At 36.0% G+C, this 27,884-nt stretch overlaps 1 long non-coding RNA gene across 4 annotated transcripts in view; it reads right to left on the bottom strand.

Annotated features, from left to right (window-relative positions):
* Positions 260-27,884, bottom strand: part of LOC110394621 — a 30,225-nt gene continuing 2,600 nt past the window's right edge. The window contains exons 2-8 of one of the 4 annotated variants that reach the window (XR_002435754.1): positions 19,611-19,720; positions 19,280-19,482; positions 18,222-18,378; positions 16,409-16,483; positions 12,294-12,393; positions 6,538-6,639; positions 260-1,232 (exon numbers count right to left, since the gene is read on the bottom strand). This is a non-coding gene — a long non-coding RNA (uncharacterized LOC110394621). Of the gene's footprint in view, positions 1,233-6,537; positions 6,640-10,598; positions 11,508-12,293; positions 12,394-16,408; positions 16,484-18,221; positions 18,379-19,279; positions 19,483-19,610; positions 19,721-27,884 lie in introns of those variants that run through there. The other 3 variants (XR_002435751.1, XR_002435753.1, XR_002435752.1) reach the window with 3 other exon arrangements.

Below are 27,884 nucleotides of genomic sequence, written 5' to 3' on the forward strand. Positions count from 1 at the left end.
CTCCTATCTATTTCTTGCCTTAAAGAAAATTGCAAGCAGTCTGCTATTTCACTTCTGTTTCCTTGTAAGACCTTTATTTTATTCTCATTATGTTTAAGAGTTGAAGAGTTGAATTTCTGTTGCCCTCTGTCATATTCTCTATTAAATATTCCTTCTGATCAAATATGTTGTACCTCTGTTATCAGCTATATCAAATCTTCTTTTTACTGATCTCATTAAACTAATATAATTAAGAAGCCTGCGTTAAATGGAATCTGAATGTTGGTGTTATGGGATGGAGTCCATTAAATACCTTGAACTTTTGTCAATGTCAGAAGCTTAAAGTAGTATTTCAGTATCTCCTTTAGATATTAGACTACATAAGGTCTGATTTATTACTATACTGCACCTTGGAAATCCTAAGAACCTGCATAGGGTGGATACCAAATATTATGGCAAGGTTGTACATAAGAACACAATTATTTTTCTTCTTTTGCACTACAGTGCAGCCTTAATGGGGTAAAAATTCACTGTGTCATCTTCAAAATATCTCATCTTTTAAGCTACCAGCATCCACAGATGATGGGATACAAAAGCATCTGTGTTTAACAGCATTGGTTTCTGATAATGATAGTTATTTGCTGCAAGAAAATGCCCATTATCAGCTCCTTCTTGAAAAAGCCTAAACAGCAAATGAGAGCTCATTCAGTAGTTATAAGTATTCTAGGAAGCCTGGAATTCTCTTACTGTACAATTTTTTGCCTAGCTCCCAAAGTGCTATCCACCTGGTTGTTAGTCTTTAACAAAATGGCTCTCTGCCACTGGATTTTGAACAGCTTCTGTAAGTTGCATTCTGATCTGGGGTTTACAAACAGCTGTATTCTTCTAACAGTAATGTCTTTGGGAGTCATGTATCATAGAATCTCTGGGAAGATGCACTATATAGACCTCAAAAATATAGGCGACATTGCAGCAGAGTACTAAGTAACTACACATTCCATTTAAGTTTAGATAACTACACAGCTTTTCTTAAGACACATTTGTTAAACATTATTGTCTTCAGCAACCTCTATACAGACCTGCAACATCATGAATTTATTCTTCATTTTCCCTGTCTGGTGGTTGTGGCCTGAAGTATGCTGGTATTCCTAGCAAGGAACCTCAGTCATGGAAAGGAGGGGAGAGGTGACGGAAAATAGGAAGGAGAACTCCTCTTCAAGTTCTGTGGAAACTTTACAAAAACCTTCCAGTCCCTAAAGGAGTGATAAAGAAAAGTTGGAGATGGAGTCTTTATCAGAGAATGTAGTGATAGGACAAGTAGTAATGGCTTAAAACTAAATGAGGATAAATATAGACTTAGAATTAGAAATTCTTTACCATACAGGTGGAACTGGAACAAGCTGCCCAGGTTGTTGATGCCCCAACCCTGGAAGTGTTCAAGGCCAGGTTGGATAGGGTATTTGGTAGCTTCATCTAGTGGGTGCCATCCCTGCCAATGGCAGGAGGGTTACAACTAGGTGATTTCAAGGACCCTTCCAACCCAAATCATTCTATGATTTATGATTATTATACTGTATTTCTTTTAACTAACTCATGACAGAGGACAAGATTTGAATTTACTCTAAAAGACTTTCCCTTCTGAATAGCCTAAAGTGAGAGTGGCTTGACAGAGTGGAAAATGAACTCACGTATTTAGACAGAGGATACACTGCTTGCTTTCTGTTCTGCAGAGGCAGTCAGCACTGGATGAGCAATTTATTTGTACCATGGATCATTGGGTGATAAGGCTGTTTACTTTCCTCATTCATTTTAATGTCCTTGATCCTGCATCATATGGCTCCACACATCACGAATGAGTATACTAATTTATTTCCGTGTAACATGCTACTACATTTTCTGATGTCTAAACTAGTTTCATCATGCATGATGAAGAGGGGGATGTACCATTTGCGAGAGTTGGTGAAGTACTGCACTTTGCATGTTGCTTTCTTTAAAATTATGATTCTTGGCTGTTCAAATTTATTTGACATATTTGCTACTTTTCCTAAAGATGTTTTGTTGTGATCATATTTAGTCACAGATTAATTCACTGAAATATATACATAAATACACACTCACATGTACAAACACAAGGGCTCCTCTGAAAGTAATGCCTCCTAATTTATTCTGTTGGCCCACAGTGTCAGAGGTGAATGTTGCTTGTATGACAGTACAGATTGAACCTTCCCACCAATATTCCATTACACTCTATTGCCATGTGACAGACAGCAGCAGAGGAGTAGTCTGACAGAACAGAATCTGACATGGAAGTGTGTATGAAACAAAAGTGCGGAATTGAATTCCTCCATGAGGAAAAAAATGGCACCCACTGATATTCATTGACACTTGCTGAAAGTTTATGGAGACCAAACAGTGAATGTGAGCATGGTGAGGCGATGGGTGGTGCATTTCAGCAGTGGTGGCAGTGAGTCATCTCTGCTGGTTCACATTTTTATGAGCATGGCATGCAAGCTCTGGTTCATCACTGGTGAAAATGTATGGTTAATGATAGTGACTATGTTGAAAAATAGCATTTTGTAGCTGAAAATGTGCTCTATCAAATTGTGATATTGTACTCTTTCTATCTGTTGTGATTTCCATGGAAATAAACAGGAGGCATTACTTTTGAGCAACCTATGTACATATTTTGCTAGCAGTTAACAACAGAGTAGTAACAGGCACATATGTAGAAATAATAGATATGCACCAATGCACATATAGTGAGTCTACTTGTCCATCAAAAACAAAACTGGTTCTACTGAGATCAGTAGAAGAACTTGAAAATCAACACCAGAAATTCTCTTAACATTCCAATATAGTAATTCTTTGTAAGTCTTTGGCTTACAGAGAAATTGTTAGTAATGACTTAGTGGATAGGAAACAGTAGAAGAGCCCTTACTCTTGCAACAAAAGATTGAACATTCTGATGTAGAAAGAGATTTACATAAAATTTTGTTTCTGTCTTTCTGTTCCTTTTGATCTCTTTGTTAGCAGAGGATAGGTATTTATTAGACTAAGTTTTATGTTCTCAGGTTTCCTCAATGATGTTCAAACATTCTTTAATGTCTGTTTTGTCAATGTACCTGAGAAAATGTTATGGAGAATATTATAACAACTTGTTTTATTCTCTTTGAATCTCCTTTAAAGATTTCTAATCTTTTAAATGTTTGCATCTCATTCAATGTAAAGCAAGTTGGACCAACAGAGAGTTTTTACAGTGAAAATGAAGCATCTTATGTTTGTTTTAGCTTATCTCTTAAACAAGATACTTCAATCTATCCGTTCTCTAGCACTGGAATAACTTCACGGTTAATCTTTGCAGTGGTTTGTGTAGTTGAAAGAGAAAGCAAAGTATAAGCAAACATGCATTCCTACATTAGTATGTAGTAGATTACCCACATAATCAGGAAAAATTATAAATTTTGACTAGTCTTTAATACAGTTACTGGCCATACAGTGTGACTTATTATTTATCACACCGTGCATTAACTGTTGTTATTGTTGTGGTAAAGAAGCCCATGAAGATTGCTACACAATTATAGTGTCTTGGTGAAAAAAAAATCACCTACTGCAAAAGGCTACTAAAAGAGAAAAAGGCTTTGATATTTTTCCAATTTCTTGTTTGTTTATGTTATGGTTCATTTCTAAGCAGTATTAGTCCAAACTCCAGTCTAGCAAAAGCATTTTCAATGTCTGTCTTTCTAGGAATCAGAAAGTATTTAATAATCTATTTTTTGAGAGTCTGTGAAATTAGGCACAGTGAATAACAACTTGCATGTGTTAAGAATATAACATGCTTGGTCTGTAACACTGTAACAGAAACATTATTCCTATCTGTAGTGGATGTACCCTGTTCCTTGAGTGGTATTCTATATAAAGGTAGAAAACAAATGAATTCTCAGTGCTGACAGATCCAAATAGATATAGTGAAGTCAGGAATTTGTTTCTGTCCATAGACTTTTGCGGGATGTTGCCCATCTATGTATTATAGACATCTAGAGATCAAACAACTACTAGAACTACAGATACTAATTTAAACTCTTATTTAGTCTGTCTCTTCTTAAAACTAGATAAACTCTATCAAATTTTACACAGCAAAATATTAGAAATTTGATCAAGTTAGTCGCGAAAACTAACTTTGTCATTGTTGGAGAAACCTGCAGAGTGCTTTGTCTTAAGAGGTCTAAATTACCAACTGGAGTCAGTTGTTGCAAAGTCTAAACAAAGACCGATATTGCTCTAAAGGGGCTTGGGCTCCTAATCTACTCTTTGTCTAAATAGGTGATCTGGTCAGAGCATGTTATCTCTCCCTTTCATTGCCCACAGTTGAGTATATACCCTGTGGAAACACAACATACAAAGTGTGACAACACAGATACAGACTCTATCCAAATCAAGAATTAGGGCACAGAAAGGTGGTGCATCCAGTCATGTTGATCCTGTTTTTGCCAGTCTCTGTTGTCTATACTACTGTGGTTTAGAATAGAGAACTGGTTTTTAAACCTTTAAAGCTTTGTAAAGTAAACATGATTCCAAACAGTAAGCTCATGATGTCTTTTCCTTTGGGTTATGGTTGGAACTTGGAGATAGGATGTATGTTTTACTCTTTTTGCTGTGTTATGTGTGAGTATGAGAAAAGCTCTCTTGAAGATCTAAGACCTGATTTCAGTTCTGAATACAATCAAAGTTGATTCAGATCTCATTATAGCGAATCCCAGCTTTGGAATCCTGTAACTGGAAAGCTTGGTCTCTGGTTCAGCTGTCTGATTCATTCCATAATCACCTCACCCAGATGGTTATGATCCTTGTTTCATCAGGTTATGCAATGCAATGGTTAAGATTTTATCTTTTGTGTACTTAGCTTTTAAATATTTAGGTGTTAGGCGCTATCTCTGTGCAGGTGGGTGGACTGATTAAATATGTTCCAAAGAAAACATCTACTTCTTAGATGGCCATTTCCCTCCTTCAGAAACAACAGCTATGAAATATTCTCCAAAGTCATGGCATATAAAGGGGAAATGTAGAAATAATAAATAATAAATTACCTTTTCCCAACTCAATTTATTTGTCTAATTTCTGTGTCAATTCCTTTTGTTTCATGTCTCAGGTTTGAATATAATTATTTAGATTTAAATTTCCTTATATGCTACCTTGAAAAATTCTATTTATTTCATGAAAGGATTCAGGAGAATGACCATTCTACCATTATTTCTCCAACAGAGGAGGAGAATCTCTCTCTCTTTAACTTTCTTCCACCACTGTTTACTATGAATTTTGTTGTCTTCTTATTGTTTTTGTATTTTTTTATTTTTATTGTTTTGTATTATTGTTATTGTTTTATTGTATTGTTCTTCTTATTATGTTTCTCTCCATTTTTTTTTTCTATCATATTTGGCATCTCTTTCAGGCCACATTATCCTACATTTCCTTTTTATTTACATGCTCCCTCTTGCAATTTCCTGAACATCTCTATCTCCTGTTCTTGAGGCACACTACACTGAAGACATATTTGGTTTTTTTGGATACACGTTGTTTTATATTTTCCTGTGGGTATGGCCTAACATTTACTCTCAAAGTTCAAAGGCCACATGTGGCAGTCTCAGTAACGTAGCTTACAGGTTTATTTGGAGATGGCAACAAAGCCCCTGTGAGTTGTGTTTTTTATTTTGCATGAGAAAACATATAACTAAAAATGATTTTGTGAAGAAAGTAGATACTTCATTTGTTTTTATATATGCTACTTTAGTAAGTGTGTCATTTGCAAGAAAAAATGCGACCTCTACTACTTTTATTTATTTATTTATTTATTTTTGCATCCTCTTGGTTAACTGTCAAGGAAAAGTTTTCTTCCTCTGATCATCTATCTTCTTAATCTAATTTGAAAACTGAAATGCTTGGGGCATTAAAACAGTTTCCTTTGCACAATAAGGTGAAATAATAGTAAACTTTAACAACATTCACTAGAAAATGGCTATTCAGCTTCACTGTATATTATTTTAGACTGCCAATTCTTATCCAATGTTACTGTGACCTATAGCTGATATTTTACTTTTTTTTTTTTGTAAATGGATTTTTTTAGCTGTGATTATAGAGAAATATTTTAATACATAGAAATATTTTCACAGATAAAGCTTCAGCTTACTGAAGGAAGGAAACATAGGATGGATAGAAGGGCCCAGTGTTTCATCAGGAGGTGGTCGAACAAGTAGAAAATTTACATTGTTTTTACAAATGTACATTTTGGAAAATGTTGTCTCTCAGAGTTTAATTTTTTTATTATTTTATTTTACTATTGTTGTGCCCGTTTGCCAGCTTTTGGCTTTCCAAGACAACTTAAACAGTTTAAAAAACCCTCATGTTCTGCTGTGAATGGAACTTCATGAAGCTTATTGTGTAAAATTCAAGCTGGGATCATTGAAATCTGAGGCAGACCATTGTTGTGATACTCTGAGTGAAAGACATAGCCTCAGATATTCACAATGTTTTAACCTTTCTTGAAACAGAAAAATGAGAAATCACCTCCTGAATCCTCTCTTTTTCTTCCTTACACTCCAATGACTCAGCACAGGAACTTGTTCCTCTGTTTCAGACTGAATTTGCCAAGTATTCAATGCAACCCTGCTAAAAGAAGAGTACAGCACAAAGTGACAGGCATAAAACCGGTTCTCCACAGTCCTTGCTATCTGTCAAGAAGCAGCAACATTGTGTTTTAATAATAAGTAGTCCTAGACATTTTGACAGGAATCCATGTGAATACCTTGCCCTTATCATGGCTTCACAGCTCTCTTTTGGAATCAAGCTTTACACTGTTGGGGCATTTACTCCAAGGCATCCCAAAGGTAGTTATTCAACTAACTTCCACATCAACTCTGTCGCCATGAGGTTTTTTCTCTCATATGTGTAGAAAAAGATGCATATATAATTATTTTTCTTCAAGTGACAGAAAACAGTGGCGCCCTGTGACAATTATAAAAAAATAGTTACAAAGGAAAGGAGTAAAAGAACATAGCTGAAGTAGGTTTGTAAGGAAATTTAATATCTCAAAGTACAAACTGTGTGGTCTGTATGACAAGCTGGGTCTGTTCTGATTAACATCGAATTGTTGCTCAGAGTCCCAAATACAACAGCACAGACCCCTATTTCACCCTGTACTAATAGGAACAAAACACACATCTCCTACCTATACACCTAGCTAGAATTTAATTCTGAGATGGAGAACATGAAATGTAAGTAAGTATTTCTTTTTGTTGACTGCTCCTGTGGTTTACTATGCTCCAATGCTTACAAGCGACTCCTAGCTTCCCATTCATTTCTGCTAATCTTCTGTAGAATTACATATTGTAGAGAAAGCAAAAGGCAAAGTGTTTTTTCTTCATCTGAACTTCTTTTTCCCATCTTGATATCTTTTTATATTCTTATCTATGTAAAGATGGATTTGAGATTTAGCTTTTTTTTTACTGTGTTTGTGTGCCCCCCAAACAACTGTCTTTCTGCCTGTCTTCATCATTCTGTCTGTCTGACTTTCTGTCTTGTTTTGCTGTTTGTTTTACTATTTCTTTCACTAGTCCAGTGTTATCACATCTCACAATGTCAAATATGCATCTATTACCTTCATATACTAGAAATAACATTCTTTGCAGCCAAGCCAAGTATGACAAATAGCAACCAACCACTTCATTCTCTTGGGATTCAAACTTATCTCCTTTCTTTGCTGTACTCTGCTGCATAAAGTGAGTTGGTTCTGCACACTGGATACATGTAATAGTCATAGTGTATTGAATCAAGGAATTTGAAGGAGTCTGGCACTCTTGGAATAGACTTCAACCTATGCGATTGCTATATGGAAAAACAATTGATGTTAAAAAGATTTGAGAGCCTCTAAAAGAATGAACGTAGTCTGCATCAGACAAATAATTCTGCCTTAGTGGTTTGCTAGAAACAGGTAATGCAGTCTAATGAAGAACTTGAAGAACTTTATTTTTATGTTGTTCCTTGGGAGAAGCTAGCAAACACCCTAAGTTATCCAGTTAGCTAGTCAAGCTGAAGTGATCAATAAATATCTACCTGCCCAATATTGAACATTTCTTGACTGAAGCTAGTAGAAAGCCATTAGACTGCTAAAGCTATGAAGACTGCAGACAAAACCAATTCTTTAATTATATCTGAACTAGCTTCCCCCAGAAGTTCATTTTTCTTAATTTCACTATTCTTACATGCATGAAATTGATAACATTTATTATGTGCAGGTTAGAGGTAGTGCTATCCATAATGTCTCTTAAGTGATAGGTGAGATGCTTGAAATTCAGCTCAGCATGATTGCAGAGCATGAATTTATAAACAACTCTCTCCAGCTATCTGTCTTTGTTTTAAAGGATCAAAGCAAAAAAAAAAAAAAAAAAAAAAGGCTTTCAAATCACTTCTTTAACTTAGGAAGAGTTTACCTAAGGGAGAGTATTTATATTCTAGACATGAATGGTTTAATTAAATTTTCTAGAATGTGATACTATAAAAAAAACATATTTACTAAAACAGTGAATGAGTATGCAGAGGTCTTGTATACTGTGTCATGTTAGCAATGTTAAAATGAACTTCTGCAGGAATGTAGAAATGATGAAATAACACTGGATCAATTGGAAAAGCAGTATTATGAGTTTTCAAAAGCAACGGTGCAAAATTTGAAATGCTGTAGCATTTTTTAATTTAATTGCAAAATCTGAAGAACTGTTTGCATAGAAACTTTAGAGAATATGAAGGAAAGGGTCTTTGCAGGGGAGGAAAGCAAGTCTATCCCATCTTAGAAAAAAAAAGAGCAGGTTAGGATTGGAATTAGAAAAATAAAGCAATTTTGATGTGAATTGTGTCAGCAAGACAATATGACGAGGTTGTGCTAATAGGGAGTTTTACATCCTTCAGAAAATATATTAACCTTGAATTAGGACCTTGGCTTGGCCTCTTTGTTTTCAAAGGAAATATCCATCTATATCATCTTGTATTTCCTTATTCATCTTATCAAATTGTCTTTTCTTGACTTGAAAGTAATTTTTAAAAAAGTGAAGTTACCTTTGTTTGTTCATGTAGGGAGCTATGCCCCTGACAGCATGAAAGAGTGGGGGTGAATTTTGAAAAGGAATAGCAGAAATACTAGTATTTGTAGATTAATTTATAGGTGAAACAGCTGCCTGGAATATGGTGCTCAGAGCAGTATTCTGATGCAAAACTTAAATAGCGTTTACTCCCAGAAAGGACCTGTATCTTGCCAGCATTTCCTTTTATACATCAGCAGTGCAAATACTAATTTTTTTTCTACTTCAGAAATATTACTTCACTTTCCTCTGACTAGGGAAGAAAGCATTTTAAAAAGCCTACAGCCATTTATTTCTACACACTTGCTTCTTGTGTCTATGACCATTTCCAGGGATGCCTTTCACCTACATATAATACAAACTGATGCTTTGTTCCTCAAGCCCGTGGTCTGCATTTATTTCTTGTGCCAGTGGGAAACCCAGACGTTCTCAGTGGATTATCATAAATGTAGTCTAAACTGCTCTAATGGTTAATCCAAAGAACACTTGGATCATTATAAACAGCACAGATGCCCATATTTAGAGTAGTGTGGTTCCCACATTCAAAACATTTTTTTTTTTTTTTGCATTTTCCACTGCAAAAAGCTTTTTTATTCAATTAAAACATTGGCAAATTTGAGGTATAAAATGTGCTTTCCTGCACTATAAATTCAGGGAGAAAAAAAATGTTATTCATTAACTTCGAGTTGCAAACAGACTTTTGGCTAATTTTCCTTGAAATAAATCATTGGTTGAAGAGTTATGCTTCTTTGCTTTGAAGCAGAGACTTTGAACGTTAACTTTGTTAATTTTCAGAATTTTGATTACAGAGATCACAAAATATATTCTCTGAAAAATCAGAACTGTCAAAGTGGGGTTCTTGAATTATGTTAAGTACTAGTGGATTTGCACTCAGTTGCCAATAATAACATTTTTTGTTGTTATTATTATGTTTATGGGCATAATGTCTCTTTACCTTCCTTCTGATGTAATCATATTTTAAAAGCAAAAACTTTGCACAAAAATTATTAACTTCAGCTTCAATGAGTGTTTGAATTGTTGGCTATAAATTAAGTTTGCACAACATGTAAACAGAATATGAGATAGTGCTCAACTAAACACAGTTCACCTGCACAATGAATGAGGCAGACCCATGAATTAGCTTGTGGTCACCTAAATAAAACTTATTCAGTCTAATGCAAACAAGAAAAGAGATTGATCATTTTCTCAGTTTCCCCCATTTACTAAAGTTGTGCCTGGTTTTTTGAACATAATTTCTTTTAATAGAACTTGGCTGATTTATATAATCTCTCTCTCCACGCATACAGATCTGTATATATATTATATGTAGTTGAATGGCAGGTCCTCAGTTCGCTTAATTCTATTGACATCTGCATCAGTATAGTAATTAAACCACATGAAGATCCAGCCATTCAGAATAGTGGAAGGAAATATGGCTGCAGATAATCTATTTAGAAAAAGAAACAATATGTTAAAGTAAGGTGTGATGCTGTAAGAAAGTAAGTGCTTTTATTTCATTGCAGAGGGATTCCAAACCATGTTCTTTAAGCCATTTTGTGCAGTGCAACTGCCATTTTGCAGTAGATTGTGCTGCTGTGATCTCTAGCTTTTCACACAATTTTCAGATGTTTTTATTGTTGTTCTTGTTAGTTCATCTTCTCTTACTGTGCTCTGACCTGTAATGCATGTCTACATGGATTGCATTAGTTGTGCTCTGTGTTGTGTGAAGCCCTCTGGATTCAATGGGAAGGCTGCTGTTAATTTAAGAGAACGACTTAGCCAGTCAAGAGACTAAGACTATGAAAATGTGTGAGTGGATGTAAATATCTGTGTGGCTTTGGAAATAATTTCAGCAGATGTTCCATGACCATTTGCACCAGAATCACATTCAATTTCATCATTTAAGTTTTAAGCATTATGCTTTTACAAAAAATTCTTCAAAAACAAGTCACGGTAAAGTGAAGCTGTACTTCAGTATGGACCACTTTCAAAGCAGCTTGGACAACTTTATATGCTGCTGGTGTCTTTTTTCTGTTGGAGCGCATTGGGCCTTGAATCCTCTGTATCTCCAACTCCAAAACCCTAGGGCTCAACCTCAAGTCTCCCCTGTGGCTTTCTACCAGAGGCTCCAGGTGGGGCCATTCTCCCTGGCTGTGGTGTAAAGCACATTTTTTACATCTTGTCCTTCCTGTTCTGGCCCAGGGGCTACTGCACGAACAATCTCCTGTACTTTTTTAAAGCATATTAACAAATAAGAAGAGAGTACATGATCATGACTTTCTTGAATGCATCCATTGTCTACAGACATATATTTGCAATAAAACACTCCAAGGATCCCAGATCTCATGTAAAATTTGGAATGAAATCTTTGCATGAAATACGTTGTTTGTTTGCTCTGCTGTGGATCTGAGGAAAGAAAAGAAAGTATTTGGTTTAGGACTTGCTGTGATTAAAACTGAACCTCTTCATGCCTTGTCATTCTGCAAGCACTGAGTGGCAGAGGTTTTCTTACTTGATCTAGATTATACCTCGCTTGATAAGTCTTGTGTGTGTTTGTCTGCCAACTTTCCCGTCTTCAATTTAAAACAGCACTAATGAATCAGTTTTATTTAAAAATCATATAAAAACACATAGCAGTGTTTTTTCAATGCTGCATTTTTCAGTCAAGTTAACTACAAATAGATATGCTTAATTTTGACATATAGTGTACTTAAAATACCTTGTGAGCTCCCTAGGTTTCACTCTAGCTTCTGATACTGACATGTTGTTATTAGAAGTATCCCTTTAGAGATGTATGTACTTTGTCGCTATTAGAAAAACCATGTGTGGAGCACCAGCTGCTAGTCCTTAGGGCGAGCATTCCAGCTAACTGTATAGTCACTTGATTTGTGTACCTCTTACCCCACTCTAGCAGAGCCTAATGACAGTGGTGACAGGCCAGCCTCTACCTCAGGTGTTTTTTTTTTTTTTTTTTCAAGAGGACTAGGGTACTTGCACTTGCCACAGCCTGTGTCTGAGGAGACCCGTTGTTTTGCAGAACTCGTATCCTCTGAATTAGACACTTGAAACTTGAGTTCACAAGAGACTATTGGAGAAGTAAATCCAAGAGTTTGGAACAGTTGAGTAGATATTATGCTGACTTAAGAGGAAGGGAATCTTTTTTGCATTTTTGCTTCCAGTATTTCAGCTTACCTGTGGCTGGAATTCAGGTCTCCCACATGCAGGATGAGTGATCTTAGTACTATCTGTCTCAGCTCTTTGGTTGGAAGGAGTCTTCATCTTACAGACATGCCTGTTGGGTGAGATCTTATTAGACTTGTATAGACTTTGTACGTTGAATTGTACAAACATATACACTGTATTCAGTAGATACAATTTAGACTCAACAGTTTTGAACATCAAAGGGCAGGATGGAGAAGATACAGATGGGTATTTGGGGAACAGAGAGATATAAAGCATGCTAAAGATTTTTTCTTTTTTTCTTTTTTTTTTTAAAATATACATTGTTTTCTAGAAAGAACATACAGTTGTACACTGACATGTTTTTATATTTGGTTTCCTTCATTTGTGTTAAGGACAGGGTGGGAATGTATTCAGTTGGATGCTCAGATCTTTCAGTCAGTAGCAGTATTTATAACTCTAGACTTCTTCTTCACTACCTAGATTTTTCTCTTCATGAGAAAACCCTTAAACCAAAAAGTCCAAAAGAATTCGTTATCATATGATATGATTTTTCTTACAAAATCAAAATTTAGAGTATTTGTTCTTCAGACTGTTAAGTAACTGTTCTTGAATGTATTCCAGATCTAAAGGCCTATTCTTAGGAATGCGTTCAATATTTACTTGAATAAAAAGATCTTAGCCCTGGTTTCTTTCCAAAATTCTTTTTCATATCCTCATACTTTTGAACAATTCCAATCAAAATAAGCCACTAAGATATAGGGCAATGTCTTGTTCTTTAAACGGATTTAAGCAGGTGAGCCTAGTGATCTATTGGAGGGAGAAGAGTCTGAGTTTGTTTGGTGTTCTTTGTTTTCATAATGAAACTATGGGTTACATATTGAAATGGAGGATCACGTTAAAATCAGGAGCATCAGTTCCTGTTATTTGGTCAGGATTCTGTTTTTTTATGCATGTTAATTTATTCTTCCCAGTTCCTTTGTTGCTTTATTCCATTGCATTATTGTTGAAAATAAAAGGAAAACTGATAGAATTGTACACTGAAGAGAACTCAAGCACTACAAGTGAAACGGTCAATATTTGTCTCTTTTTTTTGTTTCTATCTGACTTGATGCCATGTACTTGTTGAAAACAGCAAAACCATTTTATACATCCCACGTCAGCCCTGCAGCACTGGGCAAAAAAGAGCAGGTGTTCAACAGTCCATTTCAATTTCTTACTTTATGTTCAGTAATTACCTATATTTCTAATCAAATAACAATATTCATAAGCCTTCATACTCAATTGCACAGGACCCTGAAAACACGTGGTTGTAATTTGGTTTACCTAACTATTTACATGTGCTCAAAATTGTTATTGCATAAGCTGAACATTTGGGTGCTCATGACCTTTATTTCTTTTTAAAAATTTGTGTGTTTGACCATCACTCAAGCCCTCTACCTTATATACTGACTTCAGAAATTGGACAGCAGTTTAGAGGGAAGAGATCAAGGCTGTAGATGTCAATCTCACCTTCAGGCTCTAAGGAGACGTTACAATTTTATTACCAAGTCAGTAAAATTGTTCTACTGTCTTGTAGTGTCTTGTTACCACGCTGTGGAGTCTAGCAAGACTCTTCAGTATTTCTATACTCCTGTGTATTAACAATACAAACATGAATGTCTGTGTTTGGATTACTAAGAATGGCAAAGTGTAACACAGGAATTAGGAGGCTGTGAAAAGTTAGATCTCTCACTGAACAGTAACAGAATGCAATAAAAAGCAAAGATTATAATGAAATAATTACAAATGTCTTCTCCAAATGTATCTTTCCTCAATGTCTACATGAAGATATTTTTGCCTTAATATGGTGAGAATTTAATTATTTTTTAACCGTTCTGTAGGTAGGTTGTGATTTCTATACACACATTACTTTGTATTCTAAGAGTTTTATAATGCAAAGAGTTCATTATACTTATTTTTAGCAATATCAAGAAAAGAAATAACAGCTTTTCCTGAGCTTGTGGCATACTGCTTGTGTTATCCTTAAAAAATATGTAAAACTATCATAACTCTACTTAAATCTTGTATGACAACCAACAGCTGAGCATCTCTTAGGTTTTCGAGATAACTTGTTCATTTCTTTTGAAGGCCTTTATATTTGCTTCACTGTCACTGTTTTCTGATACTTTCTTCTTGTAAATCAGTTTATTACTCAGTCCTCCCACTTCTGCTGAAAAACAGCAGAATGTTTCAGTTCAATGCTATTTTCCTGTTAGTTACTGTTTAGATCATAGTAGACGTCTGTGAAGATTACGCTGCTACAAGAGCCTACATGCTTAAGCTCATAGTCACTAACTCAAGCAACTTAAAAGTACAAAAGGATGAAAGGGACCAAAGACATCCACTGAGAAATCTGCGTAATGCCTTTATCAAAAAGAAAAAAAAAGAGAGGAAAAATTGAGACCATCTACTAAATCTACTGCCAGAATACTTGAAACATCCACATCAGATTGAGTTTTAATGGAGAAAAACAAGTCAGAATAATTGCATAATATTGATTGTAAGAGTATGCACTGCAAGAACACCACTGCATTAACACTTGATAATGAATGCTGTATCCTGGGGTTGTTGTAGAATTCTTTTCCAGTTGTTTATATCAGGTCTGCTTAAGTTGCCAATGGCAAGTAAACGTATGAGTATAATTAGGGCTGCAACAAATAGAGATTTGTTAATAATTAGTACCAGCATGGATATACAGAGAGACAAAGTATTGCTGGTTAGCTTTTCTCTGGACTGTCTCTCCAGTCAATCTGAAGTCACTACATCTCAGTATCTCAGTATATATGTAGCTTGATAATATGGGAATATGAAATTGAGCATACCAGGGTCTTATCACCAGCATCCTGATATCTGTAAAAATCAACACAACTGTTTTGGTGTAGACTTCACAAATGTATAAGAACTCAGAAAAGACAGCCTCCATCTCTCAAGTGCAAATGCTTAGCAGAATCCTCAGCTCTGCTAGTTAAGTGTCCTGTCATCTCTTGCAGTGCACAATGAGACTTTCAAATAGGAATTATAGAGACCTGAGCAGTAAAATAGCAGGTATGAACTTAAGGTGAAGAATAACATAGATAACAGCTAACTGAAAGCAAACTGTATCCTGGGTTGTATCAAAAGAAGCATGGCCAGCAGGGTGAGAATGGTGATCATGTCCCTCTGCTCTGTGCTGGTGAGACCTCCCCTGGAGTATAGTGTCCAGATGTGGAGTCCCCAGTACAGGAGAGACACAGACCTTCGATGGCACATTCAGAGGACAGCCACAAAAATGGAGATCCAAGGGATGGAATACCTCTTCTATGAGGTACGAGAACAGGCTGAGAGAGCTGAGGCTGTTTGGCCTGCAGAAGAGAAGGCTCCAGAGTGACCTGATAGCAGAATTTCTGTATCTAAAGTGGGCAACAAAAAGGACAGACTTTTTAACAGGGTCTGTAGTGATAGGACAAGGGGAAATGGTTTCAAACTAAAAGAGAGGAGATCTAGATTGGGTATATGAGAAAACTTTTTATGATGAGAGTGGTGAAGCACTGGAACAGGTTGCTCAGAGGGTAATGGATGCCCATCCGTGGAGATGTTCAAGGCCAGGCTGGATGGGGCTCTGAGCATCTGATCTAGCTTCAGAAGCCCCTGTTCATTGCAGGGGAGTTAGACTAGATGACCTTTAAAGTTCCCTTCCATTCAAATGATTCTATGATAATCAGCTATCAATGGATGGACCAGAGAAATCAAGGAGATTTTCTTGCCTCTAGGCTGGATGAAGAGCTAAGCACCAAAAAAGTCATTGGTGTTAAGCTACTACAGAAACTATGTATCTTCTGCTTTGTAGTAGCTTTCTGATCCAGGAGTAAATTAAAGATAGCTTTGTTTGGTTTGTCCAGTAGTAGACTGCCTCGTAATATTTTGCAGGATGGAACAGAACAATTCAAAAATTATATAAAGTTTCCATCTGGACATAATTTCCCTTTTTTGTTAAGCGCCTGTTCAGTATGTATGCTCTGTGTCTAAGAGCAGCTTTCCTACATATGTACTTTGAGACACTTTGGGTTGTTTCATCACCAATCTGTACAAATATCTTCATGTTCTACCTGCAAAAGCATTCACATTTCTTGATCTATTTCAATCTGAGTTGGAGGTTCTTTAGAGGGGGAGAATTTGAACTCCTGAAAAACAAACAAGCAAAAAAATCAACAACAACAAAAAAAACCAAGAATGATGGAGCAATTATTCACAAGTATAGTTTATTATTACGAAAACTGTGTACCATTAAAAGCTGTGGAAAAAATGCTTTTTTTAACCTCACTACTTGTGGTCTAATCTATTTTTGAGAAAGCATAGTGAAATTTGTATCTGTGATGTCTTACACTCATGATTTTGAAAGAAACTGCATGTTTTTAGTGCTGTAAAGTAAGATCTATGTATTGAATTTAAAATGGGTCTATTTACTTTCTTTGGGTTTGTGACAAAAAAAAACCCCACAGATGTTTTAAGCACTATGGGGAAAAGTTCTGTTTATTTATAATTGCACCTGTTCTTGTATAATAGGAAATACAGTTTGAGCCATGCTTTCCTCCAATTGTTTTCTGACTGGTGCAGTTGTTCACTAAATCTGATACCCTTATGTTTTCTTTCAAGGGATGTTTTATTTCTTCTTCTATATTGATTTATTTATTTATTTTAAATCTCTGGCATGTTCTTCTTTACATTAGTATCCTAGCTATGTTTCCTGATCTTCCTCTGTGGGTGTCCTTCAGGCCTGGACAGTAGCATCCTGTGTCCTCAAATTTGCATTTCTTTATGATGCTGCCTTAACAGACAAAGAATGCTATTGTTGGCCAAGTTGGAGGTAATGAAAACAGTGCTCTGCACATTATAGGAATAGTCGGAGAAGCTTTTTTGGTTATTTAACCTCCTTAGAATATTTTGTTTACTTTCAATCTTAAGGTTTGTAAGCCAACATTATCATTTTAACCATTTACAAGAATTATATCTTTGCCTTGTGGCATTTCCCTCCCTCACCCAGAAGGTTTCAGTTCTATAACTTTTCAGGAAATATTAAACAGAGTTCACAATGTATATTGCCAAGACCAAATAGAGTCCAAGTCCAGAGGAGGGGCATCAAGACATCAAGATGATCAGGGGGTTGGAGCACCTCTCCTATGAAGAAAGGCTCAGAGCTGGGCTTGTTCAGATTGGAGAAGAGAAGGCTGCGGGGAGACTTCATTGTGGCATTCCAGTACTTGAGGGGAGCTTATAACTAGGAGTGAAACTTTTTTCGGGGGTAGATAGTGATAGGAGAAGAAAATTTGTTGTGACTGTGGTTGTAACAAGTCATAATTTGTTGGTGCAAAACAGAAGCAGTATTACTTAATGATCAGGCTTTTGGTCTGCTTCGTCAAGGAGGTGAACTCTGTCCTTATATTGCACACTAGCTACTAGATGAATTAAGGCGAGCTTCTTGACGTCTCTTAACATGGCATGTAGTGATCTTAACCTCCTTTGAAAGACAATTTGATGAAATTCTACTGATGAAAAGGCTTTTTATTAACTACTTTTATTTAATGTTATATTAAAATTAATCAGGGCAGGTATTTTCTTCTATGTGATTACAAAAAATAAGTTGTATTATTTTTGATGTTTTCTTTGAAAATCTGTTTCATTGTAAAATAACACAATATTTAGCTTTTTGCACATTTGTAGGTTTAGGGAGAAAAAGTATATACTGAACAATTAATTTAATCTCCATTAACTGGACAGAAAGACAGACCAAATGGAGGATAAATATGGAGGATAGTTAATAGGAGGAGCATAGACTAGGTAATTAATGTTAAGCACTTCAACACCTAATTTAGCATTGAAAGACTACCTTTGCTGCTATACTGAACAAGCCAAAGTACTTACTCTGTGGACTTGCTCTGCAACCAAATTGTTCATACTGTTTAATGAGGAGCATGTTCCCTGATGTTTTTTTGTGCTCTCTCAAACAGCATCCAGTTGGAGGGGAAAGGCATATGACAGTTACAATTCTCCAAAACAGTCTGGAAGTTGCAACAGTAATCTGGGAAAGAAAAAGATAATAAGAACTATCATGTTGCTGTTAAGTTTATGCCATAATTCATGTCCAAAGTTATTTGACTAACACCATCTGCCTTATCTATATTTGGCTCATTACAATTTCATGCTTACGATACCGACATTTGTATGAATTTGTTTGCTGTTTAGAAAGAGTCCACAACACTACACTGCTGTCAAAGAAGTGAATTCTCTTCCTGTTAGGAATAAGTGTGCTTTACAGTATGAAATGTTAATTGAAAAATTAGGTAAAATGAATCCAGTCTCAGCAGTGAGGTATAGCTGAACAGTACATTGACTAAATCACAAGAGTGTAAACTTTGCTTAGTTTTGTTTGGTCATTGCTATACCATTGATGCTGTATGGTCAGCAGGGCAAATGTTCTCCAAAATGACACAGTAAACAAGAAGCACTGTCTGATTTTCACAGTCAAGGTGAAATTTAATAATTTTGTAGTCTGCCATCATGGAATCTATAATCCTATCCAGAGACAATATCACTACAGAATATATCTCTAGAGAGGGGAAATATCTAAAAGGTATATCCCCTTTAAGTTCCTGAGAACTTTGCCTGTGTGGATCTTTACCATTCAGCTGTGATCTCTGGAGAGCTGCTGCCTGCAGATCTACTAAACAGTGAGTCAGTGGTAGACTTCAGGAAAGTCTGGAGGTACTGTGGATTTTCAGTAAGTTCAGTGTGCTCAGAATATTTTCCTCTCTGCTCTTTGAGCACAGTAAGTGAATGGCTGTTTTTGCTGAGTTTTGGCAAGGGTAGCCCGAACTCACTAACCCTATCACCTTGAAACTGCTGCTAGCTTAGGCCTATCTTTATTTCTGGATGTTTTTTGTTCTACATAACTTCCTAAAAAGAAACCTTTTTCCTCCTACCTCTGAATTAGATGCTGTTTAAAATCTTGACCTAGAATCCAGTGTGATTCACAGCAAAACAGTACTGTTCTCTTCTGCAAAGCTAACTGTTTTTCTTTAAAGTCTCTCCTCCAGGGCTGATGTCCTTTTTGTAGCTGAGATGATATTTGGAAATCTCTGCCAAATAGCTCCAAACCTCAGACTATACCTGGGCAACGTTTTAGCTAGAAAAATGTTACATATTCAGAAAAACAGAAAACCAGGTACATTTAATTTCTTCAGCTTTCTAAACTGAATCTCTCATCAGAACATAAGAATAAATTGAATATTATAAGAATGTAAGTCTACATACCAGAGGGAAGAGGATTATCAGAATGATAGCTTGGCTCAGGACAAATCTTCATGGTTTTTTTCCTTTCTAATATAGATACAAGTTGTACGTCAAGCATATCTGTTGACTTTCTGAAAACAGCAAGGAATTCGCTGTAACCTCAGGCAGAGAACTTCATCTTGGTTTATATAATGTTCAGGAGCTCTGTAATGAAGTGCCTTGTATAACCATTGCAGCAGTTCCCAAGTCTTTGAAATACTGTGGCTTTTCTTTGTGTAGGACGTAGATTGTTAAAGTGGTAAGAAACTGCTGAGGGCAAAAACATATCTAACATTTTAACTCATTCGATTTCTTCAAATTGCATTACAATTTTCTGAAGCAAACACCCCCCAAGCCCCTAAAAACTTTACAGCAATAGTTCTTTTCAAAATGGGAACAGTTTCTTATAATCAGAATATTTTACTCCCTAGTACTTAACATTCAATTGACCACACTGGGCATAGTTTTCTCTTTATCCAACCAATCTTTAAGGTGATATTGTAGCTAATGAAGCACAAATTCCCCTGTGTTGCACCCAGAATATATGCTGAAATGTTTAATTATTATGTTTAAAGTGTGCTGCAAAACATTATGTCAAAGTGCTCCAGGATTGAGGAGAAATGACATCAAAAGAAGAATTCAAACAAGAATGCATAACTTATAGATTTCCTGAACTTGTGTGATATTTGTGGTATTTCAAAATATGTGTGGCCAGATCTTCAGGTAGCATCCCTTTACCAGGGCTACTGGATTCTAATTGAGAGTCTGATTATATGCGGCTGTGGGAGAATAGATATAAAGAAGAGCACACAGAAAAAAATAGAGTTTTTGTGACACCGCCAGTAAACATTATATCACAGTATGCCTTAGTTCTTGAATAATCTGAGATTCTGTGATTTTCCTATCAGTTTGATTATAGATTTATGGATTTTAAAATCTCACTTGTAATCTTGGAAAGAACTGAGAACATTTGCTGGGTGATCAGTTTTGTCACGCTGATCTAAAGAGAACCAATGAAAGAAGGAGCTGCAGTTATAAAATGAAATGAGAGTTCCATTTTAACAGCAAAGACTTCAGGTGCGCTGAATAGTAGGCATGATGTCATAAGACAGTATCAGTTTCAGAATCTAACTATTCAGCAACACATCACAGATTATTTGAAGCATTTATTTTAGCATTCAAAGCAACAGAGTAGGTTCTTTTTTTTGTCTCATAATCATTAAGCAGATGAGCTAATATCTACAATTTTTTTTCTGACATCTGAGGAAAGCATAGTAGCAAAGACTTTAGAGGAGTTTGAGACTTCATAGGCTTGAATTGAAAATTTGTTTTTTTGTGTGTGTGTGTGTATAGATTGTGTTCAGGACTGGAGATAATTCTGGAGGAAACAAATAAGTAAGTAGTGAAAACTGTCATCACTGACAGTCAAAATGCAAGCCAGTGGAGTTTTGGGGTTGTGTCCCCAGAATAGACGATTAGTGCAAATTCCTGACAGGTATTCAGTGAAAGTGTATGTGTGGGTATTTGAAGAATCTGAGAGGTGAAAAAGAAAAGCTGAAAGATCTAAGGTAGAAAAGAAGGATATTGTCATAATGCAATATGAATACTAAAAGAAAGTGTATTTCGATTAAATATAAGAAATAAATGATTTACTGCGATCATGGTTAGACACTGGAACAGATTGCCCAGAGCTAAGGATGTCCTGTCTCTGGAAGTGTTCAGGGCCAGTTTGGAGGGGGCTCTGAGTAACCTGATGTAGTGAATAATGTTCCTGGCCATGGCAGATGGGCTGAGCTAGGTGATCTTTAAAGGTTTCTTCCAACCAAAACCATTCAATGATTCTGGATAAGAATGGTAGTAGGTATGCTTTTAAAAAAAAGAAATCATATTCATCTTCACACACCAAAAGATCTGAAAATAAAACCCAAAGCAATAATGAGTACTTTTAAACGCAACCAACTGAAAAAAAATTGATCAAAAAAAAAAGCACCAAAAAACCCAACACAACAAAAATCCTCTTCTCTTTATTCTTCAGGTAAGACTATTCAGTTATAAACAGTTTTGAAATTGTATTCTTTCTCACCTCATGAGAAAATTATAGTAAATACAGTTCATTGACTTGAGATGTACTGGCTTTTCTTCTGAGACTGGCTTAGAATGAAGTCCTTGGAGAAAATTCATTCTTTCTTAACATGCGTACTCTGGAAATAATACCTGTTTCTTCTCTGTATGTTTAACTTTAGCTTTTAAATTCTGATGTAGCTTCTGTCTGTAAAGTAAATTATAAATGTTTTTCTTTTGTAGGGATCTTTGTGAATTAAATGACTGTCCTTAGATCCTTGATGAATGTCAAAACATTTACTGGCTTTTCTATACAACTTTATTTGAATAAGAGATTTTTAACAACCTGAATTCAAACAGGCTATCTGAATATTCTATATATTCAGAGTATGTATGACATTACAAAAATTACCAGGAATTTCCAAGATCTTTTTACTTTGCCTATGACTACAACTAATATGCAAAAACAATGTAGAACTCTCAAAAACCATAAATTAATTGCACTGTTGAATAAGGTTGTATTACTTTAGAGTATTAGTAGTTAGGAGTTAGCCAAGCATCAATCGTGTGCTGCTCTTATGCAGTCCAGTCACTCCTTTGACTAAGAAATATCAGATAAGATAAATACACTTGGGAAAAAAAGGTGGAGAGAAATATTGTTGTATAAAAGCCAGACATAAGAAAAAGAGTTGTCAGAGCATCCAAAAGCATCCTGATTCCTGTCTGCTTGGCACAAGAAATAGCAAAGGTGGGGGAAGCCTGATGGTAGGTGTAGTGCCATAGAGATGCCAGTCAGAGCTGAGGGTAGATGAAAAAGTGAAGGGGGAAGTGGATCAGGGGGAAGCAGCTGTGCTAGGAGGAAGATTGTCTGAGTGTTGCAGTGAGCTGTAGATACCAGATGCAGGGTGGGGAATCTGATGTCAAACATGAAAGTAATGCTTGAAAGAAGGATCAAGGGAGAAATGCATTTCTGATCACTGCTGAACTGTGTCCTGCTTAATGCTGTAATCAGATGTCTGTAAGAGAAGTCAGGGTGAGGTCTGGACTTTTCACATTTTATAGGTGATTACAGCTTATTTCAAAAGGCTGGAGAAGACAAACTAATAAGATGTGTTGGTGCTGTTTTTGCACTAGCGGCCGGAGCAGATGGAAGATGTGCTGTGCTATGGGGATAAAAGATAAAGGAAAGAACTAATAGCTTCTGTGAAATGAGATATGTTATGTTCTTGCATCTGGTGCTATGCTGATCACATTGTATCATGAATAGTTTTGCCAAAAAACCAGTTCCAATTGTAACTTGAATTTCCATGTAAAAGTGCTGGTTTCTGTGACTGCCAGGAATGTCTCAGATTAAAGATATAATTTCTTGTCAAATCCAAGAAAGATATGCCTGAGAACAGTCCAGCACCAATGAGAAAGGCAAGAGAGTTAGAAGCTCTACTATTAAACTCTTGGCTCGAATCCAGCATTGTGCAAAATGACTTCATTTTATATGAAGTCCTTCGCCAAGTGATAATAATCACCTACTCAAGGCTGGGATTTCTCTGCTTTCTGACAGGAAACAACAGTCTCAGATTTGCACAGGGCAGCATGGAAATGTTTCTTCTACTGTTTTTGCACAGTATGTAGAATTAAGTAATAATTCCAATGAAAATAAACAGGACAAAGAAACATGAGAAGCCTACCGTTATTTGAAAGATAAGAGGTAGCCTAACAGCTTCTCCAGCTCTTTTTGAAAGAAGTACCGTGCAGATATATGTATCCAGTAACAATTTAATTAATAAATGACTAAAAAATGAGCTTTCGATAAGTTTGTTAAGAAGCAGATAATTCCAATTCTAGAATCTCCCTTACTGTCTGGCTTTGCCTGATTTTCCTGCTTAGGCCATCTGCAAATTTAGATAAGAGTCTGTTGATTATTAATATTTTCATGTATTTATTCAGTCACCTTGATGTAGCTTTTCTTCTGTAATGCAACTTTGAAATGCCTAGTCAAAAAAAACAGCTCTGAAAATGTCCTTGCTTCTTTCTCATTGGCCAAGGTGACGGGATTATCATGATGAGACCTGCTGATATCTGAAAACTCATTTAAATTCTTATCCATGCATTAGGCTTCTGGGGAAAATAGAAAAGATGTGATGATCCTAAGTGAATCTGACACCAAATTCCGATGATGCAGATAGCAATTCTCATCATTATTAGACCCTTATGTTCTTCTACTGCCCCTTAGTTAGGAACATCAACAACAACATTTTTAGAATATCCTGGGAAAAAAATACTGTCTTTAAAGGAGTTAAGACTGTAGAAAATGTTCCTGCAAAGCAAACATTTCTAGCAACCTTGGAAAGGTTTGAATATGCCAGAAATCTCCACTGTTTGTTATCAAGCACAAGCTGTAACATTTACATCGTTTAGTCTTTGCCTAACTCTTCATCCTCAACAATCTTTATTCACTCTCTCCAAGCCTTAGTGATACACCCTTATGTTTTTGGGGGGATATCTTAAATCACATTTACTAGAAGTGATTTTGTGTTTCCTTACTGTACAGTTGCAATGCTGAATGTCTTCCAAACATCACTCTTTTTTTTGGTGAAGCAAATAAAACTTTTGGAGCCAGATGCTGTCATGAGGACTAAAGAGAAAAGTTTTACAGGTGAACCAACAAACAGACATCGATGAAAACTATTTTGAAAATAAGGGATTCAGTTTCCTTTGCAGCATCAAGATTTGTCATCCAAGGAAGCACAGACTAGAAGACAGGTCAATAAGCTTCTACTAGTTATGACCCTGGGAGATGAATAAGTCTAGTAAAAAGTTAAATCATTGCTGTATCATTTTTTTTTTCACCACTGTAGTACAAATCATGATTCAATGGTCTCACAGCCATTCCAGCAAAGGGAGGAAGTATATGGTTAGATAATACCACAACTCCTCACATCCCTAGCTTTTTACCGTTTTTGTCGGCGCTTGGTCCCATTACAGAATTCCCCCAGTCAGTGTAGCATCAGAATAGCCAGTCTTCAGAATAGCAAGTTCAGAATAGCAAGTTCTCATCATTGTGTTCCACACACACCCCATATATCCTTCACTCGTAAGCAGTAAATCCACTCACGGTTAATTGTCCCTAGGTTCTTCACAACAACGCAGACAACAAACAAAGGGTTGCCCAACTGTCCCAGAAGTGACCACACCAGCTGTGCACACTAAAGAGCATTCTGTTTACACCCTAGCCCTGTCTCCTGACTCCGGAGGCCTCACAGAGACAAGATCCACCAGAGTCTGTTGAGCTCTTTGCTGCCAAGTCTCCCCGCACACGTTTTTAATCCTGAAAAGAAAGACCTTACTTTTAGGCCTACTTACATATTTTATATTACCATTGTTTTCAGTTTGCAGCAAACAGCAAGGGAGTACAAACTGATTTTTAACAAAAATAAAAGAAACTTTAAAGAAAAAATAACAAGAAATGTAGTAACGATAAATGAGAAGATAAATTATTTTGTCAGAAAAATCCAATTCCTTTGTAGTCATGCCTAGTTATAAAATAGCATAATATCATAATATATGAACTAAACAAACACAATCTAATACAAAAAAAAAAAAAAAAAGCAGTATGTGGAATTAGAGAAATACAAGCCTCAAAAGCAAAAATCATGGCTATGCTGATTTTGAAAATTTATTATTAGCAAAAGGAAGAGTACAAATTAATATTGTTATATTACTACTACAAAGAGAAGAGCCATACAGAACCATACTAATTTGAAGATGCCCCAGGGAACAAACAAGAGAAAGGAAATGTTAGGCAAATATGATCTGTAGAAAATGAAATCTAACTAGTATATATATATTTCAGAAATAATTGAGATTTTATTGGCTATAAATTGTCTTCACTGCTCAGTGATTAGGCCTGAAACAGTAGCAGGCAGAAAAAAAAAAGACAAATGCCATAGAAAAGATAAATTCATAATAATGTGACCTCAGAGAGATACTCAGAAGGACAATTGAAGAATGTGTACTAAACTGAAAAAACTAAACTTGAATATTGCTTCTACTGATTTTCTCTGCAGAAAGCTTAACTCAGCTAACAAGTGTTCTATCAGAAATCAGTATTTCCCAGAAATTCCGCAGTCTAGATATGGAAACAAAATGAATATTCAAATTCCATTACTGACACAGGCTATTGTTTTCATGTCAAAAGAGGAATATTTGAAAATATATATTTTTTCCAATGTGATGTAGCACTGTAGAAATTTTGAGCTTATTTATTTTCTAGAGAGGAAAGGAATATAATTTCATTTTTCTAGAAAATGTTTATGCAAGAGTCTTTTGGCAAGGTGGTAACACATTTTCAGAAGACATGGATTCAAAGTTACTGGACTCTTCACATTTGCACACTTCTAGTCTTGTATATTCTGTGATGCGTTACTTTTGTGAAAGAGAACTTACCTTTCTACAAGGTCAATATCAGGTCACTGCTGCTGTGGAGAATATATTAGTATCTGAATTCCTTTTTCTTGAGTGTTTTGCAAGCAGCATATGTCTTCCAATGCAAATAGTTAAGAATCTCTTGAAAATTAAGGTAGGCATTTATTTTGCTTATTGGACTAGAAAACAGTATTTTCAGAATATTGGATTGTAAATATTAAATACAAATTAATTTTTTTTACCTTGAAATAATCTTGTCCACCAGTATCATGTTAACTAAAGGTGGTTAGCTATTGGCTCAACAGTGTATGCAGTTTCAAATGCATTTCACAGCAGATATCTAGTAAGAAATCTATTTGCTTTAACTTACTGGTGAATAGCAAAAGCTGTCCTACCAATGTATGCTTAGAAATACAGCCAAAATATGACTTTGATAGAAGCCTCTCACGCCTTTGTCAGATGTACTATAACAAGGGTTCCCTCTAGGGCAATTTTAGCAGAAATCTGCAGAATTTACAGCACAGTTTATTTCTTCTGTTTGAAATCCCTACATTAAGAAATTTCATGCTTTCATTGCATGAAGATGATCTACATACTGTAACAAGTCCCTTTAATGGCTTGCTCTGTCTACAACCTGTGTAGAAGCAACAGAGACTTGGTAGTTTCCAACTGCTGAGGGAAAAGGATACAGGGAAAGAGGTGAATTGTCCTATTTAATCAATGTTAAACTTTAGCTACACAAAGTATTGATATCTCACCTACCTTTAAATCCCTAAGCAAAACTAACGAGCAAATTAACCCAAATTATTCAGCATACTAGAATAATAATGTTCTGATGCACTGAAAGTAAAGACTTTCACTTTTGTCTTGTGCATTTTTATGCGTGGATATGTATACACATATATACGTGCACACAGAACATTAATATAGGATCCCTGCTGACATCGTTTTTTGATTTTAGGTACTGCTAGGATCCAGTAAACAAATCATGCTGATATGCTTCCTGGAGGTCTCAAATCACTGATTTCTTCCTAGTCTCAAGCTGTGGAATTGGTCCTGTTCATTAATTACTGACTTAAGATTTGAAGTGGAAATCGCTCATCTCCCATCATTATGATAAAAACAAGTGAAAAAAACAGAAGGAGTGTGTGCATTTCATTAAGATTACAAATTCTTTAAAAGCAGGAAAATAAAATGGCTGTCACAAAGTACTGCAGAAACAGCACAGGAATGGAGGCAAAGGCTGGAAAAGCAGAAGGGCCTGATTGCTCTCTGAAGTGAGTTTAAGTCTTGCATTAATCAGCATCTTTATAGCAATCTTGCATTGAATGTTGCAATGAAATGCTTCAAGATTATATTTCCATCTAGTGACTGTCTTGATTTAGTAGTCCATAAAATATCTGAGAATTAGAGTCTATTTTACCCTATCTGTAAAGCCAGAATTTACTTTGGAGATCCTGGAATGGATCTGAAATAGTTTAAATTACAATCACAGTGTTTTTGAGGGTTTTTTCTTCTATTGTTCTTCACCAGTCCTTCACCAGCCTTGTTGCCCTTCTTTGGATCTGCTCCAGCACCTCAGTGTCCTTTCTGTATTGAGGTGCCCAAAACTGAACACGGTACTCAAGGTGGGGCCTCACCAGTGCCAAGTAGAGGGGGAGGATGACTTCCCTAGTCCTGCTCACCACACCATTCCTGATACAAGCCAGGATGCCACTGGCCTTCTTGGCCACCTGGGCACACTTGTGTCTTGTGGCAGTCCAGGTGGACTAC

Source organism: Numida meleagris, chromosome 2, assembly GCF_002078875.1.
Source record: "Numida meleagris isolate 19003 breed g44 Domestic line chromosome 2, NumMel1.0, whole genome shotgun sequence".
Classification (NCBI taxonomy): domain Eukaryota; kingdom Metazoa; phylum Chordata; class Aves; order Galliformes; family Numididae; genus Numida; species Numida meleagris.